General features: G+C 39.5%; 2 pseudogenes; one reads left to right on the top strand and one right to left on the bottom strand.

Annotated features, from left to right (window-relative positions):
* The first annotated feature begins 8,445 nt into the window (after positions 1–8,445).
* LOC112810603 (vomeronasal type-1 receptor 1-like) lies at positions 8,446–9,349 on the top strand (annotated as a pseudogene).
* An 8,103-nt stretch (positions 9,350–17,452) lies between these two features.
* LOC112810804 (NADH dehydrogenase [ubiquinone] iron-sulfur protein 8, mitochondrial pseudogene) lies at positions 17,453–18,133 on the bottom strand (annotated as a pseudogene).
* Between the last annotated feature and the right edge of the window lie 252 nt (positions 18,134–18,385).

Consider the following 18,385-nt stretch of genomic DNA (forward strand, 5'->3'; position numbering starts at 1 on the left):
CAGGCGCCCCATTGAGTTGTTTCTAACTTTGGCTGCTATAAATGAAGCTGCTATGGACATCATGTATAAGTCTTTGTGTGGAAGTATTTTTCATTTCTCTCAGATAAATATGTAGAACTGAAGTTGCTGAGTCGTATGGTAAGTATATGTTGAGCTTTAAAAGAAACTGCTGAAACTGTCCTCCAAAGTGGGTGTTAACATTTCACATCTGCCAGCAATACAAGAGAGGTCCAGTGTTTCATGATCTTCAGTCTTCGATTTTAATAATTTGAGTACTTGTATAGTGGTATCTTACTGTGGTTTTGTGTTTCCCTGATGTCTGATGATGTTGAACATGTTTTCTTTTTTTTTTAAGATTTTAATTTTTTTGTATTTATTTATTTGAGAGAGAGAGAAAGAGAGTATGAGTGGGGGGAGGGGGAGAGGGAGGAGCAGACTCCCCGCTGAGTAGGGAGCCTGACTCAGGGCTCTATCCCAGGACCCTGGGATCATGACCTGAGCCGAAGGCCAATGCCTGACTGACTGAGCCACCCAGGTGCCCCATGTTGAACATTTTTTCAAGTGCGCATTGACCATTTATATATCTTTTTTGGGAAGTGACTTATATCTCACTCATTTTAAGATGGAGTTGTCTGTATTCTTCTTATAGATTTCAAGAGGTGCTTATATATTCTGGATACAAGTTAGATATAGTGCTGTAAATATTTCCTTCCAGCCCATGGTTTGCCTTTTTATATTCTTAACTGTAAATTTTGAAGATCAAAAGCCTTTAATTTTGATGAAGTCCAATTTTTTGTTTTATGGTTTGTACTTTTTGTGTTCTATTTAAGAATTCTGCACCTACTTCGGGGAAATAAATATTTTCTTCTGGTGCAATATAGTTTTAACTTTTATATTTAGTTCTCTGATCAAATTTGAGTTAATATTTGTGTATGCTATAAGGTATGGGTCCAGGTGCTCTTTCTCTCTCTCTCTTTTTTGCATATGGATGTTGAATTGTTCTATAAGTCTTTATATGAATTTTTGGAATGAATTTCTTATGTATAGCTGATGGTTGTGTCTTGCCTTTTTATTTTTTTCAATTTTATTTATTTAAGTAATCTCTATACCCCATGTGGGCCTCAAACTCATGACCCCAAGATCAAGAGTTGCATGCCTCTCTGACTGAGGCAGCCAGGCACCCCGGGTCTTGCCTTTTTATCCAGCCTACTATTCTCTCCTTTTTAGTTGAAGTATTTATGTCATTTATAATGTGATTATTCATATCATTGAGTTTAAATCTACCTTTTTTGATATCTTCTCTCTACTTTCACCCTCTCTTGCTTATTTTTTCTCTTTTTTGCTTTTTGGGTTAATTAAGGGTTTTTTTGTTTGTTTCTAGTATTGTTATCTCTGTTACTGGCTTATAGCTATATATCTTATTTTATTGTTGTTGCTCTAAGGTTTACAATAGACAACTTATCAGTCTACCATCAAGTAATATTGGACCACTTCACATGTAATATAATAACAACAATATATTTCCATTCTTCCACTCATTCTTTATGCAATTGACATAGATTTTATTTCTACCTATGTTATAAACCCTGTAACATATTATTACAGTTTTTTTTAAATAATATTTTAAGGGTGTCTGGGTGGCTCAATTGGTTAAGCATCTGCCTTCAGCTCAGATCATGATCCCAGAGTCCTGGGATTGAACGCTGAGTTGGGCTTCCTCCTCAGTGGGGAGTCTGCTTCTCCCTCTCGCTCTCCCCCTGTGCTCTCTCTCTCTCTCTCTCTCTCTTAAATAAATAAATAAAATCTTTTTTAAAAAATAAAATAAAAATAATGTTTTAAGAAATCAACAATAAAAAAATCCCTTTTGCATTTACCTGTGTATTTCCCATTTGCAGCACATATTATTCGTTTGTGTAAATCTAGGTTTCCATCTGGTATCACTTTTCTTACATTTGAAGAACTTCCTTTAACTTTTCTTCCAGTAAAGCTCTGTTGGTGATAAATTCTCTGTTTTTGTTCATCAGAGAAAGTCTTTATTTTTATTTTTTTTGGAAAGTCTTTATTTTAAATTCCTTTCAAAGAGATATTTTATTTGGGTATAAAATTCTAGGTTGACAGTTTTTTCCCCCTTTCAGCTCTGTAAAAATATAATTCAACTCTCTTAGGGTCTGTGTAATTTCTGATAAGAAATCATTAATGTTTCTTATTTTTGTTCCTCTTCTTTTTTAATGATTTTGTTTATTTATTTGAGAGAGAGAGTGAGAGCATGAGTTGGGGAGCCTGATGTGGGGCTCAATCCCAGGACCCCAAGATCATGACCTGAAATGAAGGCAGACACTTAACCGACTGAGCCACCCAGACCTCCCTGTTCCTCTTCTTCTAACATGTATTTTTCTTTGGCTGCTTTTAAGACTTTATGTTTAACTAGTTTTCAGGAGTTCAGTTTTTATGAAGTGTGTTTCTTGAATCTGTGAGTTTATAGTTTTCACCAAACTTAGGAATTTATTATCTATTATTCCTTCCAAAATATGTATTCCACCCCCCCCTTTTTTTAAAAAGAGTTTATTTATTCATTTGAGACAGAGAGCATGAGCTGGGGAGAGAGGCAAAGGGAGAGGGACAAGCAGACTCCCTGCCGAGCAGGGAGCCCAATGCAGGGCTCGAGCCCAAGACCCCAAGATCGTGACCTGAGATGAAGGTAGACACTTAACTGACTGAGCCACCCAGGTACCCCATATTTCCTCCTTTTCTCTGAGGATTTTAATTATGTGTATATTAACCTGTTTAATATTCTCACAAACAAATGAAGCTCTATTACCTTTAAAAATTCACTCTTTTGTTTCATTTTGGTAGTTTTTACTGAAAATTCTTCTAGTTTAGTGACCTCTTCTGTGTGTAATCCATTGTTAGTCCCATATAGTGACTAAACAAACAAACAAAATACACAAATGGGTCTGTTTTATTGGCTTTTTTCCTCTTGTTTAGGGGCATATTTTTTTCTGGTTTATTGGCGTACCTAATACATTTTAATTGAATGATGGACATTGTCAATTTTACTTCTTCTGATATACAGTTATTTTTCTTGTGGTTCAGTTTGATTCTCTCAAAGCTTACATTCAAGCTTTGTTAACTGGGTTTAGAATAACCTTCTTTGTAGAGATATTTAGTCCAACCAGTAAGGCATGGCCCTTCTGGTGCCTCCAATGAATGCCCAAAGTGATTAGTGAGGACTCTCCTTTCTGGCTGGTCATAACTTGAATACCTTCCAGCTTTGAATGAGCTCTGGGAACTGTTTATTTCATAGTTACCTGTCTTTTATATGTACAACTTTATGGAATTTCACCCTATGTGTGTACAACATAGTATTCAGCAAAGACTCAGGGGGGACCTGTGCAGATTTCTGAGGCTCTTTTTCTGCATAGCTCCCTATTCTCTCTTGTTGCCTCTCGAGCCTATTACATACATATTCTTAGTTTTCTTTTTTTTTAAAGATTTTATTTATTTGAGAGAGAGAGAGGGAGTGATCAAGAGTGAGAGAGAGTGAGAGAGAGCATGAGTGGGGGAGGGGGGAGAGGGACAAGCAGACTCCTTGCCAAGCAGGGAGCCCAAGGTGGGGCTTGATCCCAGGGTTCTGGGATCATAACCTGAGCTGACGGCAGATGCTTAACCGACGAAGCCACCCAGGTGCCCTACATATTCTTAGTTTTCTGTCATGTCAATTCATCCCAATATTTCTTTTTTTCTCTCTGTAGTGTGATTTATTGGTCAATCTTTTGTAATCCTATTATCCTTAATTCTCTTCTTATTTCATCACCCTGACCTGGAAAAACCTCAGCATTAATTGAATCTAGTGTCTGTTTTCCCTGTGGCTACACTATGGCAATTTTGTGCAGCTGAATACACAACTTGGTAGATTGGTGTGAGCATAAATATTTCATTGGAAATAACCTGAATTCCTCCTATGATTCTTCCTAGTAGATCCCTTCTAGTTCATCTTTCAACTCTTTCTACCATTATCTGCCCCTGGGCTTTCAAATATTCTCAATTATCCTCAGATCTTTATGCTTCTTCCTCTCTTTTACAATATGCTTGTCTCCTGCATCATAGAGAGGTTGAAGTTATCTGTTGAGGAATCCCTGTGTTTCCTTCCATAATTCAGAATGGTCCTCATGTTACACCTATTCTTTTTTTAAGTTTTATTTATTTAAGTAATCTCTACACCCCACTGGGGCTTGAACTCATGACCCTAAGATCAAGACTCACAGGCCCCTCTGACTGAGCCAGCCAGGCGCCCCACACCCATTCTTCTTTCCTAAACTTATGTTAAGTGGGTGATGTATTCCTCTTTAAGACTAAGATTGATTTTTTTGTTAATGCATGGATCCTGTGTTTCTCCTCCTCCTCCTGCTTCTTCTTTTTACCTAGTAATGGACTTTGATCTAATTAATATTAAATATGTCTTTACTGTAATCCAACAAATCCTGATCTACCAGCTCTTACCCATCAGTATTTAAACTCTCTCTCTTCCCCAGGAAGTTCTGGTTACTATTTTACAGTTACATTTATTGATAGAGTGATCTGTACTCTCCTCCACTTCCTCACTCCCATACACTGAGTGCATAGTAAATTGTCCTTCCGTCACACAGCCCCGTCTCATTTATTTTATCTTTTATAATGGGTCTCTGTCAATACATCCTGCCTTGTTTATTTATTTATTTTTTAATTTTCATGTATTTATTTTAAATACTCTCTACACCCAAGGTGGAGCTCAAACTCAACAACACTAAGATCAGGAGTCACACACTCTTACGATTGAGCCCGCCAGGTGCCCCTCTTCTGTCTTGTTTAGATATCCCCCACACTCCTTCCTTGGAAGGCCTCTTGTTTTCCCTACCAAATCTATGATAGGTGGAAGTCATTCAAGCCTGTGGGATCTACAAATTATCTTCTAGGAAATATACCCCTCAGAGATTTTCAGAAGATAGGCAGAGTTATGTGTTATTCTCCAAGCCCTCACAGTTTAGACCTCATAATTATTTGACTTCATCCCTGTAGGGAATGCAGAAAAAATGTTTTCTTCCAGTTCCCTCTGACAGCATCTTGGAATATTCTCTTGAAACACTTATAATTAATTTGGATAATTAGTATGCTGAGAAAAAAAATGTTTAGAGATTTTTTTCTTGGAGGCACTGTCATTGATGCTAGAAATAACATAATAATCACAACTCTAAAGAGATGAGGTCAGTATAACCAAGCCTATAACTGAGGGCTCAGCTTTTCCCTCCCACGGCAAATCTGATAAACATTGGGTCTACCATCTTCTAACAAAAGTTACTCAGGTGAATGGAGTTTTATTTGAGACTTAGAAACTGTCTGGGAGAGAAAAGGGGTGAATATTCAGAGAGGGGAAACTACACAATGTCTGGACAATAATACCTTTTCATGATAACACACAAGAATCCGTGGTAGAGCCCGCCTTACTGGGAAGGGATGTTCTCTAATCATTTGGAGATTCTCTTTCTCTTGCCCACTTGCCTACAGTGTCTCCTTGATTCTTTCCCTGCATTAGTTCTGTCCCAATTTTTACCTCTGTTCTTTGATTAAACCTTAGTCTGAGATTCCTTAAGTGTGGGATCAAGATGAATTAAATGTATAATAGAGAAAATTATAGGCCTGATTCATTGAATGTCTTAAATAAATATTAATGTCTTCTGTTTCCACTGGACCTTATCTGGACGAGACTGAATTTGGGAAATTTATTTATATGGGAGACTGCTATGTGTGTGTGTGACTGTGTACACTGCATGAAAAATTTTAAGACATTGTCTGCATCTTAATTAGATTGGTGCACTAAGAAATTATATCTTATTGTAGATTCTGACCTTCTAATAAAAATAATACACCTTGGAATACATGACAGACCCAATTATGAAGAAGGCATACTTACCAGTGAGTATCTCACAGCTGGGTTCTCATTTCCAATAGCATACTTGGGTCCAAAACCAGAATTCTGAGATGTGGTATTGGTCTTAGAATCAGACATGTGATGTGGATCCTGCCTTCTGCTCTGTGTTCCAGGTTCATAAAAATCCTGAAAGCAAGTATGACAGATCAGGGCCATGGCTAACACAGGGTCAGTGCTCACAGGGGCTTAAAGATTTGGTGAAATCTCACTGAACCTTGGGGTACATGGACTTTAGGGAGCCATCTTCACATTTTTTTTTGCTCAAGCACAGAACCCATACAGAATTCATCATCAGCCACAGTACTCTCTAGGTCAGCTGTACCTCTGCTGCTATTTCTATCTGCATGTGTGTCTGGTTCCTGCTCTTTCTAATGACATTTATTTTTTGCCCTGAAATTTATTTGTCTGTTAAGATTTGATTTGACAATCCAACTTCATACTTTCCAAATCATTCACCAATTATTCTGGTCCCTCATACCGAACAGCTATTTCCTAATTTGTTGAGTTTTCTACTTATAATTTTTTCTGGACACTTCATCCTGACCCATTGATATGTTTGACTGTTCTTCAGTTGTACCCACACTTTAACTGCTGTAATAAGTTCTAGGAAATCAGGTAGGCAATCCATTGTTATTATTATTTTAAAAAAATGAATCAGTTTCTGTATGCTTGAAAATATTGGCAATAAAGTGTTGGGGAAAATTACTTGGATTTTCTTGTACAATTATAGCTAAATTTTGAGACAAATTGCCCAGTTCCCCCCAAAATTGTCTTGCTATTTTGACTGATATTGAATTGAATCTACACATTTGAGGAAGTTTCAAGAACTGAATCTACACATTTGGGGAAGTTTCACATCTTGACATGTTATATCTTCCCATCCAAGAACATGGAATGAGTTCCACCACTTCAAGACTTTTTTGTGCTATTTAATTTTTTTTACTTTTATAGTTCCAGCACATTACTGACCTAGTTTGGTTCCAAGGTTTGAAAAGTGTTTATGCATAATATATTTTAGATTTTTGCATATTTGTGTAACATTTGAGCAAATTACTCTTATTACTTTCTAAAATATTTCAGCATATTCTTCAAAAGTTACACATAAAAATGATCTAATTTTCAAAGAGGAATAACTTTTTCCTGCCATTTTATTGACTGAATCAGAAAAATAATGAATAATTGTGTGCCTGAGATCATGTCAGTCTTTTATCCCCGTGAAATGAGATTGTTTCTAATATTCATTGTCACGTTAATCGTGGGTAGTCTTGGAATATATCTTTGTTAATGTTGTATTATTATTACGATATAAATACTGCTCATTCAGTTTAGGTCCTTGATTCAAGAGTTTTATTTAAAAATTACATTGGGGGCACCTGGGTGGCTCAGTCGTTAAGTGTCTGCCTTCAGCTCGGGTCATGATCCCAGGGTCCTGGGATCGAGCCCCGCATCGGGCTCTCTGCTCCAGGGGAAGCCTGCTTCTCCCTCTCCCACTCTCCCTGCTTGTGTTCCTTCTCTCGCTGTGTCTCTCTCTGTCAAATAAATACATAAAATCTTTTTAAAAAATAAATAAAATAAATAAAAATTACATTGTTTTATAGAAAGATAACATTTGACTAAGAGTATTTGATAGGATCCAGTGCAACGTAAGATACTTGAATACCTATCTCTCAGATAAGTTAAGCATTTACATAAACAAAACCAAACAAATGCTCAAATCAAGCAAGAACATGCAGTTTCAAATAACACAACTAGTGAGCTTAATGCACTATTTTTTTTTAAAGATTTTATTTACTTATTTGACAGAGAGAGAGAGAGCACAAGCAGCGGGAGCAGGAGAGGGAGAGGGGGAAGCAGACTCCCTGTGGAGCAGGGAGCTGGTTGGGGGACTGGATTCCAGGACCCTGGGATCATGACCTGAGCTGAAGGCAGACACTTAACCAACTGAGCCACCCGGGTGCCCCTTAATGCACGATTTTTAACTATTAAGTAGAGAATATGCATTCTGTGTTAAGAAGTCTGTCAATGTAAAGGACATATTGAAATAACTTTTGGCATGAAAATAGTGACTCCATTCATTATTTGTTTATTCGTGTAATAGATATTAATTGACTGCCTACTAGTAACAGATTGTTCTAGACCCTGGATATGGACTGAAAACAGGTAGACAAGACCCCCTGCTTTCATGGCTCTCATAGTTCTGTTGGAGGAAACTGTCTTCCTTTGATAGAAATAAGGTAATCCAATAAGATAATTTCAGTTGTTATAAGTACCACAAGAGATATAGTAGGTGATGAGGAGAAAAAAAACTTTAGGGATGGGATTTTTATGCATGACAAGAGGATAGGTTTCCCAGAAAGGAGTTTTTAAAGAAATTATGGTGAGAACTGTAGTTTACTTGACTTGAAGACACTCATGTACTCCTTCTGTTTCTCTCCAGGTGCTATGGACCTGTGAAAAATCATACCTCAGTCACCTAGGCAATGATTTCTGCTAACTTGTCAATAGGTTTAGTCATCCTTATTCAGACTGGAATAGGGACTGTGGGTAATGTTTTACTCCTTTGTCATTATGTCTGCTCTCTTTTTAGGAGACATAGATTGAGACCATTAGGGCAAATAACCAACCATCTTGCTTTAGCCAATACTTTGATCCTTCTTTGTGGAGGAATCCCTTTGACAATGGTAGCCTTTGGGTTGAAATATTTCCTACATGATGTCACATGTAAATTTGTCTTTTATTTTCACAGAGTGGCCTGGGGAAATTCTCTTAGCACCACCTGTCTTTTGAGTGGTTTCCAGGCCTTGAGTATTAACCCTACAAACTGTAGATGGGCACAACTCAAATTCAGATCCCCAAAACATATTAATTCTCCATGTATCCTGAGTTGGATGTTTCATTTGCTGTTAAATATTGTTTCCATGAGAGTGACTGGACCAAAGAATAGCAGAAATATCAGTGTGAAATAAAATCTTGGGTATTGCCCTCATCGGTTTATTAACACAATTACAGAATGAATATGTTTAGTTATTTTCACCTCTATTGATATTATTTGTTTGGGACTCATGATGTAGGCCAGTGGATACATGATATTTTTCCTTCACGGGCACCAACAGCGAGTCTAATACATTCACAGCACTAGGCAGGCAGTCCTCCCAAATATCCCCAGAGACCAGAGCCACTAAAGCTATCCTGATACTTGTGAGCACTTTTGTTATATTTTATTCTCTCTCTTCTGTTTTTGAAATGTATGCTTATCTTTTTGACAACCAACCGTTGTGGCTTGTGAACACCAGTGTGCTTCTGGCATCTTGTTTTCCAAACCTCAGTCCCTTTTTGCTCTTAAAAAGTGACCCTCACATCTCCCGCCTTTGCCATTCCTGCTGAGGAATTTGTAGAATTTACCCAACTACTGACAGCCTTGTACAACATTCATTCACCCATTGATCTCCTACTGGGAAGCATATGAAGTATATTCTCTGTACCATATATACTCTGTACTTCATATACCATATGAAGTATATTGTCTGACACTGATGTGTCAGACACAGTGGTGAACAGAAAGGGTATCTGCTCCAATAAAGTCTGTGGGGAATCCAGACATCAAACAAATAATTATATATTGCAGTTGCACAGATTGGTGCAACGAGGAACTCAGGATCGTATGTTTAAGGACTTTGCATCTGCAGATTTAGGCTACTCCCTGAACAGTTTGGAGGAAGTTTGCCAGCCATCGTGGGTGTTTTAGGTAAATGGAAAAGCATGTTTGAACACCATTTGCAGGAAGGAACATAGAACATACAAAGAACCAAAAGAAACCCTGTGTACCTTGTGTGCCAAGAACAAGGGACATTGGCATGAGCCGAAGGATGGGATGACCATTTGCCAGGTTTTACAGATTAGGTTAAGGATTTGTACCATGAATCTCAACAGTAGTTTCAGACAATTTAAGGGTTTTGTCAAGGAGAAAGGCGGCATTTAAAAAAAGTCCAATTTACATAACAATTATGAGCATGGTTTATTGAATTGAGCAAGAGTGAACTTGGGAAGAAGATACAGGAGACTTCTGAAGTCAACCAGATGAGAGAGGACGATGCTTCTGATAAAGATGATGAAAATCAACATGGGGGGGCGGAGCACATGGACTTGAGAAAAACTTCCTAGGAAAGAAGTGTGCACTGAACTTAGTGATCATTTTACAAATGATTATTTAAGGCTGGTGTGGACAGTGGCTCACCACTCTCTTAAGACTTGGGCAACTGGATGGATTGTGGTGGTGTTTCTCGATCTTGAGAAATTGGGAAGCTGTCCTTGGGGTGTAGAAATACCACGTATTCTTTTTGGCACGTGGAGTGTGTTATGTCTCTAAGGCATCTGTGTCATGCATGTGTCTGGTGAAGTATCACATACATGTATATACGAGTGGGGGACAGATGGAAGATTTGCTTTGGAAATACACATTTAGCTGTCAACAACATATATTGGTAATAGGGACTTAGGTAGGGTGGAAATAAGAAAGACATTTTGAGAGTGGAGAGAATATCCCTGAGAACGTAATAACAAGTTAGCTTCATTTAAAGATCAGAGGGGCGCCTGGGTGGCTCAGTCGTTAAGCGTCTGCCTCTGGCTCAGGTCGTGATCCCAGGGTCCTGGGATTGAGCCCTACATCGGGCTCCCTGCTCCACGGGAAGCCTGCTTCTCCCTCTCCCGCTCCCGCTGCTTGTGTTCCCTCTCTCACTGTCTCTCTCTCTGTCAAATAAATAAATAAAATCTTAAAAAAAAAATAAAGATCAGATAGAGGAGGTAGATCTACACGTCTACTTCATTCACTCATTTATTCATTCATTTTAACAAGAATATTCAATGCTTCCTTACTATATGCCAGTCACTTTTATAGGTGATGCTATATATAGTAATATATAGTAATACATATGATAGGAAAAAATAATGGTCCTTATGGAGTTTACATTCTACTGAGAGTGGCAGAAAATGTTAAATAGATACCATAGTATTTCAGCTGCTGCTAAGGGCTCTATTGAAAAGTAATGAGTAGGAGGGGGACAAGGAATGCCCTGGGTGATTCAGTTTTTATTTTATTTTATTTATTCATTTCTTTTAGAGAGAGAGTGTGTGTGTGCATGCACATGAGTGGGGGTAGGGGGGCAGAGAAGGAGGGAGAGGTAAATGGAGAGAATCTTAAGCAGACGTCCCCTGAGTGTGGAGCTGGACATAGGGCTTGATCTCATGACCCTGAGATCATAACCTGAGCAGAAACCAAGAGTTGGGCACTCAACCGACTGAGCCACCTGGGCGTCCCCTGGGTGATTCAGTTTTAAATAACCTGGTCAGGAGATCCCTCTCTGAGAGTGTGATATTTGAGCAGTATTGAAGGACTTGAGGGAGCAAGTAATGCATACAGCCTTTGGAAAGAATATAGAGGGTGGAGGGGATAGGTAGAGGAAAGATTGAGGAAGGACAGTTATTGATGTGTTGAGGGAATAGTAAGGTGACCAGAGGGGCTGCCGGGAGACTTGGGAATGAGCCATAGGAGGAGTTAAAAATGCCAGCTTATATTGAAGTGTTGTAGATAGTGTAACTATTTTGACTTTTTTGGGAGGCTATTAGATGTTTTTGAACAGAGGAAGGACATGATCCTATTTATTTTTCTGAAAGAATGATGATGATGGTTTTATACCGTATCAATTCCAAGAACTCCCTTACTGAATGCTTTCAGGATAGTGTTGGCAGGGACCATGTTTGTGTCATATTTAGAAGTTGGAATAGAGGAAGTAGCCATATGCTCTGAAGGGCAGTGGGGGCCCCAGGTGCTGCCACAGCTCCCCACAGTGCTGTTCATCTGCTGACTCACCCGTGGGCATGATGCCCCAGCTCCTGCCAGGTGACCTTGTGCAACAAGCTTCTGCAGGTCACCCACATTGCAGGAGGTGGAGGTCATGAGACACCAACGCAAGTCCCAGTTTGTTTTCACTCTCTCCTATTTCACACCCAGCTTTTATATCCTGACTATGTGGCCTGCCAACCTACAGTGACCTCAGGTCCATCCCATAGACTTCTTCACCAGCTCCCACACTGGTGAAAGGTCTAATGCTTATTAAAAAAAACCTCGTATTCTATACCCCTCCCAATGGTTCTACTTCTCTGATTGAATCCTAACTGAATGATATTCCTCCTGGGTTCTTGCTCGGGAGATCAAAGGTCACTAGAAGGCAAACTGTGATAATCCAGGTGTGGTGTGATGGAAGTGGTGAGCATTGTTCAAATTTGCATATACTTTTATGCATTTGTCTTTTTCCTTTTCTGAGGCAATTACAATCCTCAGGCAAACATGAGTCTTTTTTTTTTTTTGAGATTTTATTTATTTATTTGAGAGAGAGTGAGAGCAAGAGAGATCACAGAGGGAAAAGGAGAAGCAGACTCCCCACTGAGCAGGGAGCCTGATGCGGGGCTCGATCCCAGGACCTGAGATCAGGTAGCCACTTAACTGACTGAGCCACCCAAGTGCCCGAAACATGAGTCTTTATTGTCTTGTTATTTCTGTGCCAGCTGCCAACACAAATGAGATCTATAAAAATTCCAGGCTCTCGTTTACTCGGCCTGATGTCTTTTTTCCCCAAAAAATTTTATAGCAGTATAGCATTCATAAGGAAAGAGGCCCAAATCATAAGTGGGCAGACTGACATTCTCACAATTTGTGTGCTCTGATGAAACCAAAATCCAGATTAAGAACAGACTAATACCAATATCCTAGGATTGATTATTATACCGTAGTGAAGTCACCAATCCCAAAGGTAATCCCTCTCCAGATTCCTAACACTGTACATTAGTATGACTCTATTTGAGCTCTATATAGATGGAGTCAAGCAGTATGTCCATTGCACCTGAATTCTGTGGCTCAACATTATGATTCTGAAACTTACATATGTTATGGTGTGTAGTTTTAGTTTTTAAGATTTTAAATTTTTTTTTAAAGATTTTATTTATTTATTTGAGAGAGAGAGAGAGATAGAGAGCACGAGAGGGAAGAGGGTCAGAGGGAGAAGCAGACCCCCCTGCTGAGCAGGGAGCCCGACGTGGGACTCGATCCCGGGACTCCGGGATCATGACCCGAGCCGAAGGCAGTCGCTTAACCAACTGAGCCACCCAGGCGCCCAAGATTTTAAATTTTTAAGTAATCTCTACACCAAATGTAGGGCTCACACTCAAAGTTCCAAGATCAAGAGCCACATGCTCTATGACTGAGACAGCCAGGCATCCCTATAGTTGAAATTCTCTTACTCTTATGTTTTATTCTTCTTGTGTAATTACAAGACAATTTAATCCTTTTAGTGTACATGTTCATTTGGATTGTTTCCAGACTTGGCTATTAGAAGAGTGTTTGTTATAAATATGTTATAAATATGTTTGTACATGTCTTTTGGGACATTTATACATGAATTTCTTCTGAGAATATAGTAAAAACTACTGGATCATTTGGTAGGCATATCTTAGCTTTCATAGACAATACCAAACAGTTTTCCAAAGTGGTTGTACCAATGAATTGATATTTCCACCAGCAGTGTATGAGAGTTCTGTTGCTCCAAATATTCCCCCAACATTTGGTATTGTCTATTTTCCCCCATCTTAGCCATACTGATGAGTGTGTAGTGATATCACACTGTGATTTTAATTTTCATTCCCCTGTGACTACTGAAGTGAAGAATCTTTATGTATTTTTTTTTCTATTTGGCTGTATTCTTTTGTGAATTCTCTCTCTTTTTTTTAAAGATTTTATTTATTTATTTGACAGAGAGAGAGAGAGCACAGGTAGGCAGAGTGGCAGGCAGAGGGGGAGGGAGAAGCAGACTCCCCGCTGAGCAGGGAGCCTGATGTGGGGCTCGATCCCAGGACCCTGGGATCATGACCTGAGCTGAAGGCAGACGCTTAACGACTGAGCCACCCAGGTGCCCCTTTTGTGAATTCTCTTTCAAAATGTTGCCTTGGGTGCCTGGCTGGCTCTGTCAATGGAGCATGTGACTCTTGGTTTTCAGTGTAGAAGTCTTACACATCATTTATTAGATGTTTTCCTAGATATTTGATGTTTTTGATGCTATTTTAAATGGCATAACTTTTTAAAAAAAAAAGATTTTGTTTCTAAGCAATTGCTGTACCCAATGTGGTGCTTGAACTTACAACCCCATGAACAAGAGTCACATGCTCCACTGACTGAGCCAGCTAGGCGCCCCTAAATGGCATCACTTTTAAAGTTTCTTTGTTGAAAAAAAAAAAGTTTCTTTGTTGGTAGTATTTAGAAAGTACATAGAAATAAAATCAGCATTGTATTTTGAATTTGAATCCAGCAACATTGCTAAATTATGGTATATTGCTTTAGATTCCATTTTATTTTCTGTGTGCACCATGATGTCATCTGTGAATAATAACATGTTTACTTATTTTCATCCAATCTATATGTCTTTTATTCATTTGTCTTGCCTTAAATTCATTGGATAGAACCTCCAACAAAATGGTGAGAATGGGCATACTTGCTTAATTCTGATCTTAGGGGGGAAAGCTTTCAATTTTCACCATTAATTGTAATAATTCATCATAGTGATTGGATGTAGAAATTTTAGATGTTATTGTAAGAATAACGAGGTTTTCTTCTGTTCTCAGTTTGCTAAGAATTTTGCATTTTTTGAATAAACCCTATTTGGTTGTGATTTTTTTTTCTTGATTTATTGGTATTTTGATAAGGAGTTTTGCATCTATGTTTATGAGATGCATTTTGAAATGTCCTTATCAGGTTTGGTATCAAAATTACTGGACTTTTACAATGAGTTGCAGGGTGTTTCCTTCTTTCTGTTCTCTGGATGAGTTTGTGTAAGATTAATATTATTTCTTTCTTAAATGTTTAGAATTCCCTGGTGAAGCAATTCGGGCATGGAGTTTTCTTGTGGCAAGTATTTAAAATAGTGGTCCAATTTCTTTAATAGTGCTAGGAGAATTCAGACTTTCTATTTCTTCTTGTGTCAATTTTCAAAGGTTTTATTTTTCAAGAAAATTGGTCATTGAACTAAGTTGTCAAAGAACTAAGTTGTCAAATATTGAAAAGTTGTTTATTGAATTCTCATTATCTTTAAAAATGTCTGTAGAGGGACACCTGGGTGGCTCAGTTAAGCATCTGCCTTCGATGCATATCATGATCCCAGGGTTCTGGGATAGGATCCCATGTTGGGCTTCCTGCTCAGTGGGGAGTCTGCTTCTCTCACTCCCTCTGCCCTTCCTCCCTGTTCATGCGCTCTCTCTCACTCTGTCTCTCAAATAAATAAATAAAATCTTAAAAAAAAAGAAACTATGGTCATTTATTCCATTTCTTGATGCATACTTGACAACAGCAGAATCCATATATTTCCTCCTTAATATGAAGAGTGAGTACTGTTATTATAGGAAGAGTCCTTGGAAAGCCCTTGGAAATTAATCTGACTTGCAATAGCAATTTGCAAGTGATACATATATATGGCATTGCAAAGAGAGTGACATTATCAAAGAATAAAAGATGCAAATATGGTGACTCCTATCACATCTCCACCTACTTCACTTGTTTAGCTTGTGTTGGATGGAGTTTGGATAATGACTGTAGTTTATCGTTAAATCAATCAGGATTCCTAATTTCTGTGTGTTAGATGATGGCAGGTTAAACTCATATTAGATTCCAGTAGTACAGAGGTCTCAGCTATGTCACCCAGTTGAAAGTCATTGCTGCATTTAGCAACTCCTTCTACTAAGAAGCACAGAGTTAGGGGCCTCTGGATGGCTCAGTCAGTTGAGTGTCTGACTCTGGATTTCAGCTTAGGCCATGATCTTGGGGTAATGGGATCCAATTCCACCTCAGGCTCTGCACTAGGCAGGGAGTCTGCTTGGGATTCCCCCTCTCTCTCTCCCTCTGCCCACCTCTAGCCCACCCAGTTTGCTCTCTCTCTCTCTCTTAAAAAAAAAAAAAGCACAGTGTTTATTTGGTTTTGGTTTCTATACATTTTATTTATTTTTTAAAGGTTTTATTTATTTATTTGACAGAGAGAGAGAGAGACAGTGAGAGAGGGAACACAAGCAGGGGGAGTGGAAGAGGGAGAAGCAAGCTTCCTGCTGAGCAGGGAGCCCGATGCGGGGCTTGATCCCAGGACCCTGGGATCATGACCTGAGCTGAAGGCAGATGCTTAACGACTGAGCCACCCAGGCACCCCTGGTTTCTGTACATTTCAAAATGAACATACACACCATTTAAATGTGCTGCTCTGACCCATTTTCTGAATGACTTATGAAATAGGCAGTATTGATTGGGTCCCAAAGCTAGAGAAAATTTGGCAAGTCTTTTTAAAATGTTTTTTTTTTTTTTAAAGATTTTTTATTTATTTGAGAGAGAGAGAGAATGAGAGAGAGCACGAGAGGGAAGAGGGTCAGAGGGAGAAGCAGACTCCCCGCCGAGCAGGGAGCCCGATGTGGGACTCGATCCTGGGACTCCAGGATCATGACCTGAGCCGAAGGCAGTCGCTTAACCGACTGAGCCACCCAGGCGCCCTTAAAATGTTTTTAAAAGACTTTCTTTATAAGTAACTGAATGTGGAGCACAGACTCACAACTCTGAGATCAAGAGTCACATGCTCCACTGACAGAGCCAGCATGGTGCTCCTGGCAAGTCTTTTTTTTTTTTTTAATGAGATATAATTGACATATAGCATTGTATTAGTTTTAGGTGTATACAACATAATGATTTGATATTTGCATATATTGTGAAATGATTAACCACAATAAATTTAGTTAACATTCATTGCCAAATATTTTTTCTTGCAGTAAGAACTTTTAAGATCTACTATCTTAGCCACTTTCAAATATATGTTTTGATGTTATCAAATATATGATATTGTTAACTATAATCATAGTGCTGTATATTACAATCCCAGGGATTATTTATTTTATAACTTTTGAAGTTTGTACCTTTTGACTCCCTTCACTCATTCCACTCACCCCCCCATACCCCACCTCTGGCAATCCCAATCTCTGTTTCTATGAGTTTGGTTTTTCTTTTTTATTGAGATAAATTGACATTATATATATACATATATATAATAACATTACTGTTTTCTTTTAAGATTCCGCATATAAGTGAGATCATAAAGTATTTGTCTTTCTCTGACTTACTTCACCAAGTATGAGGACCTCATGGTCCATCTATGTTGTTGCAAATGGCAAGTTTTCTTCTTTTTTATGGCTGAATACTATTCGTGTGTGTGTGTGTGTGTGTAATTTTCTTTGTCTGTTCATCCACTGATAGACACTTAGGTTACTTCCATGTCTTGACTGTTGTAAGTAATGCTGCAGTAAGCGTGGGGGTGCAGATAGCTTTTCGAGATTGTGATTGTGTTTCCTTCAGATAAATACCCAGAAGTGGAATTATGGAATCATATGGATTTTGCAAGTCTTTTTTTGGGTGGGGGGGGAGGGCAGAGATTTTTTCATTGGGCGGCAGGGGCTGCGGGCCAGCCGGGCTGGGGGCGTCAGCGGTAGAGGTAGTCGGCCTGGATGTTGGCGGCGATCTCGGCCTCCCACTTGTCCCCGTTGCTGAGCAGCTTCTCCTTGTACAGAAGCTCTTCGTGCGTCTCGGTGGAGAACTCGAAGTTGGGGCCCTCGACGGGATGGCGTCCATGGGGCAGGCCTCCTGGCAGAAGCCGCAGTAGATGCACTTGGTTGTGTCGATGTCGTAGCGGGTGGTCCGGCTGCTGCCATCTGCCCGCGCGCGGATCGTCCTGGATGGTGATGGCCTGGGCGGGGCAGCCTCACAAAGCTTACAGGCGATGCAGCGCTCCCCTCCCGATGGCCGACTCAGCGCATGCTCTCCCCGAAAGCAGGGGCTCAGTGGGCCCTTCTCGAATGGGTAGTTGACGCTGGCAGGCTCCCGGAACAGGTAGCTCAGGGTCATGTCCAGGCCTCGGATAAGCTCAGTCCACACAGGGTCTGAGCCGCTCTGTCGGTCACCGCCTTCATGTCCATCGAGGGTTCCCGCATGTTCACGAGCTTGTAGGTCGCTGCCACTGTGCTGCTGTGGAGGCTCGGGCCATGGGATGCCCTGCACGTGCAGCCTGGGCCAGGGCCCGAAGTTGGTATAGTCAGGCAGCGCATCTTGAAGTGCTCTCACTCCTTCCCTTGCTCGGATTTTGCAAGTCTTAACTGAAGAGCAGGTAGTGCTGCTATTTGGGCCTTAAAATACAGAAAAGTAAGGATATTTAAAGTATCTATGTTATATTGGTTTGATGTGTGGAAACCGTATAAACCTCAATAACTGAACATAATAAAAAGAAGAAGAAGAAGAATAAGAATCATAGGGCATAGGGCATATCCCTGTGGTTGTGGAGTAAATCCATGCCATCATAA

The sequence above is a fragment of the Callorhinus ursinus genome, unplaced genomic scaffold, assembly GCF_003265705.2.
Source record: "Callorhinus ursinus isolate GAN/ISIS: 27379988/994484 unplaced genomic scaffold, GSC_fseal_2.0 scaffold61, whole genome shotgun sequence".
Lineage (NCBI taxonomy): Eukaryota > Metazoa > Chordata > Mammalia > Carnivora > Otariidae > Callorhinus > Callorhinus ursinus.